General features: G+C 32.5%; 2 long non-coding RNA genes across 2 annotated transcripts; both read right to left on the bottom strand.

The window, feature by feature from the left end:
• Positions 1 to 925: 925 nt before the first annotated feature.
• Positions 926 to 1,471, bottom strand: LOC148570405 (uncharacterized). The gene is made up of 3 exons (XR_015906979.1): positions 1,386 to 1,471; positions 1,121 to 1,289; positions 926 to 1,028 (listed from the first exon to the last, which is right to left on the bottom strand). It is a non-coding gene; the product is annotated as an uncharacterized LOC148570405 (long non-coding RNA).
• A 443-nt stretch (positions 1,472 to 1,914) lies between these two features.
• Positions 1,915 to 2,553, bottom strand: LOC107630360 (uncharacterized). The gene is made up of 3 exons (XR_015907262.1): positions 2,328 to 2,553; positions 2,091 to 2,237; positions 1,915 to 2,004 (listed from the first exon to the last, which is right to left on the bottom strand). It is a non-coding gene; the product is annotated as an uncharacterized LOC107630360 (long non-coding RNA).
• Positions 2,554 to 4,207: the final 1,654 nt, after the last annotated feature.

The following is a 4,207-nucleotide window of genomic DNA, read 5'->3' as shown; positions in this document are numbered from 1 at the left end:
GTCCCAACCTAAGAGCAGATGAGAAGAAATGTATTCTTATGTAACGATTATCTTAAAGGGAGCCTTTTTTTCCTTTTCAAATCGTTTGTATTAGAGTTAATTGAGAGTTTTGATGATCTATATGTCAATACAAATCATAAGAATATGAAATAAGGTTGTTTTACAACCATTGATAATAATCACAATATGATGCTTCAACCAGCAAATCGAGTCCATGGTGATGCTTTATATACAGACACAATCTCAAATTTCAATGAAACGAGACAATGCAATGATGCTTCTCCATATCATAAACTTGATGTAGGTTCATGTGAACATATACACCAAAACAAAGAATATTGGAAGAAAGAGAAACCAGAAACTTAAAGGGTGCAAGCATACTCCGAGTGCCATAGTCGGGTGCTCCTTGACCAGTTGGTTTAGAACCAAAAAAGACCAGGATTAGAACAAATCTATCTCCTGCTACATAGGTCTGTATAAGAATAGGCAGAATTCAATTATATGGCAGAACTACAAATCTATGATCTCCAAGAAATAGCCATGTTTAATGATTTTGCACACAGTGGGATTCTGTCTAGGCAAAACTGATGATTTATTACCTCTTCAGTGACAACACCATGGCTGACTAGGTATCGCGATGCATTTAGGGGATACCCTCCATCACAACCAGATCCACACAAAAAGCCACAGCATGCGAGAAGATCGTTCACAGAGAGAGAGATATTATGCAATTAAACATATAGAGCATAAATTCCTCTTTAAACATCCTCAATAAGATATGTATTTATTGATATTCACACACAGCAATATGTTGCTCAGTAAGAAAAATACTTACCACATCAAAATGAATACAAAATCGATATGATAATGACTCTACAACACCAAATGCCTGTCCTCAACACAGCATCATATATACAAAATTGATCTGATAATGAACACATCAACACAGCATCATAAATTTCCTCATTTGATGCTGCCTGTCCTCAACAAAAATAAATAACTGCCAGCCGAGTCACATTCATCATCATCTGAAAAATAGGGAACTCTTCGTAACTGACTCATTTTTAAGAGAGAGAAAGATTAAAAAAAATAAAAATTTTCGAAGAAATGAAAACAATACCTCCACATGACAGGTTGAAGACATAATGGTAGAACTACTTTGTAAAGATATGGGAGAAGGATAGAAGTCAAACCAAAACCAAAGCCTTCACTGGCCTCATGAATGGCTAGTAACAACCGTTCTTGAAGCTGTTCTTTAGAGGTACTTAGGAAGGTCTAGTTGATTGAAGCTGTAAAAAGTAATTGGGAAAAGGGAAAAAGAAATTAGGATGGGATGGCCATCTGATTTGTAGCATATGAAAAAGAAAACTGCATACAAAACTCACCATGTATGAGCCGACGGCAATCAATCCGGAGCTCCATATGCCTTGTGAATCTGAAACCTCTGAGGACCAGAGATGCCTTGCAAGGCCTTAAAACCTTCCAAAGGAACCTGATTACCAACAAGCTTACAACTATAAGTCTATGCCAACAAAAAACAAAACACACAACTACAACAGCACAACCATTTACACCATACTTTTACAAACAAAATAAGAGTAGAGTATGAAAATTAACAATGTTCACAGTAAATCACTTTTGATGTTCCAGTCACAAATTGCAGAAATCTTGCCATGTCTTCCTTGTTAAAAGTTTTAACCACCTCCCAAAACCATTGAATGACATTTGACGCCACAGTATAGCCATTATATTCTGTATTGGCCTTCAAGTCTTCCACTGAAAAGAAACTGATGCTTATTAATGCTTAGAAGGATATCAAATCACACTACATAATTTAACCAAATAGATAACTCTACGGCATAAAGTAAGGATATTAAAAATTGTAACCTTCTTAAGTCTTTCTTCCAAATTATATCCAATTTGGGATTAGATCGAAGCTAGGCCCTTCCACATTCACTTAGTCTGCTTTCTTTGGTTGTCTCTTGTACTCAAACCAGTCAATTCCTATAATACAGAATGTGTCATATACAATTCACATAATTAAAAACCACAAAATTTAAGTCTCGTACTAAATAAGAACAAATTCTCACCGTAATGACTTGGAACGACATAAGAATTAGTTCCACGAGATCTGATAGCTTTGAACGCAGCTTCAATTGAAGCTTCTAGAGACTCCATCTCACTCACCTTTAAGATCTCCTCAGCCAGTGCCATCGAGTTCAAGAAGAAACCGCGCTCTGAGTGCTTCAAGTTGCCGGAGCAAAATCAGAACTAGCGAAAGAAGCCGCCGTGGAAGACGACGCAGAAATGGAATATCGAAGCATTACCTCAATTATTTGAATGGAATCGTCCCTGAAATACTATCCCGAGAGGCGAGAGTTCCACGAATTGAGAAGCTCCACGATCACCTCGTCCTCCATTCATAACTCCAACGGGTGACGCGTTGACGGAGGAGATTTGGCGGCAACGGCGGCAAAGAGATGAATGGCGGTGGCGATAAAATCCAGATTTTAGGGTTTCAGATCCTCGTTCTCTCTCAAATAACTCCTTTATTTTTTTTATTTTTTGGTATGGGTTTGGTAAGTATTTGTTTGAGTTGGGTTTTTTATAATTTATTGGGTTAAAAACAAACCGTGGGATTTTTTCTTAAATATTTAAAATGGTTACAAATAAAATAGATTGTGGAAGTTCTAATAACTTTTACTAAAAAACTTCCACAAACAAATAAAAATTTTATAGTGCATAGGGCTGAACTTTGGGAGATAGTCAATAAACTTAAATTAGCTTGGACTATGAAAATTAGAAGATTAGTGCTTGAATGTGACTCTTAGACAGTTATAAATCTCATCAGTGGCCAGAAAGATCATTCATTTATTTGCTGATGATGAACAAGGGGCCTTGTTAGTTGTTACCCCGCCTAGTTTGTACGTAATTTTCTTTGGGCGTTCTCCAGCCTGTTATAATACCAAATATATATATATATATATATAGCTGGGAGTAAAAACATAAAATTACTTTATATTTTTTCATCTTTAAAATGGCTTTGAAACTTATATGATGTCTTAAAAATTATTTTTAAAATTCTAGTTAATACAATTTTGATTTGTTAGTGACAGAACTAGTTAGGACGTTAAATTCTAGTTAATGGCAGGCTGCATGGAACGAATTTAACTCGTTATGAATTTGATATGAATTCATTTCTTTTTCTAATTTACAAAATCATAAAATGATGTTGTTTTCATTTGTATACTATGACAACTTATCAATTCAACTCGCTGTCAATAGAGATAAATCCAAGAGTTGATGCGAGTCATATCATGAATTGAAATTTAGGGGGTCTATATTGGATTAATTAAATTTTAGAGATTAGTTTAAAACATAATACAAATTAAATTTTTAGGAATCATTTTGAGTATTATTTATTTGACGTAATCCATCTGATTGACCCGTTAATTCACTCTTTAGGAAAGAAAATTACTGGAGCAAATCATTACCCGACTCCAAGCTAACAAAGCTATTCATTTACATTTCGTTTAATATCCTTATCCTAACAAATAATAATAAAAAGGAGAAAAGGTGTTAGATTTTTAAATACCCAAATAATTGTATTTTATGTCCAAATGAATTTTAGTTAATTATTTCACTTTAATTAATTCTCAAACACCTAAGTATTTTTAGTGTTTTTATGTATGATATGTTCGGTCTTTTTAATCACCGTCTCAAGGTTTAACTTTATTTTAACTATGGAGAAAACAATAATATCAACAAAGAAATGTAGAATTTTATTTAGAAAAAAATTCAAGATCAATTGAATTTGTTATTTTTAGTCAATATTTTTTGTTATTAAGCCAATTTTATTAATTTGACAATTTAATAACATACTTTAATTTATATTTTTAAATATTATTAGCTGATAAAAAATAATAAATTCTATTAATACTATAATATTTTTCTTTTATATATATATATATATATATATATTAGTGGCGAATTCTATGATATCTCTTTTAAAATGAAGATATGGTGTTACTTTGATCTGTTATCATAGATTTATATTAGTCTATAATAATTTTATAATACATTAATTGAATCTCCAATAATGTTGAAATAATAGGCAACTTGAAATATAAGTAAATAGATTTATGTAGATTTTTTTTTTCTTAGTATTTGGAATGATTGGTGTTTTAATTCGCCTAAAAAGAGTGAT

The sequence above is a fragment of the Arachis ipaensis genome, chromosome B3 (genome assembly GCF_059453495.1).
Source record: "Arachis ipaensis isolate K30076 ecotype BB chromosome B3, ASM5945349v1, whole genome shotgun sequence".
NCBI lineage: Eukaryota > Viridiplantae > Streptophyta > Magnoliopsida > Fabales > Fabaceae > Arachis > Arachis ipaensis.
This window is presented reverse-complemented; position numbering and strand designations above follow the sequence as displayed.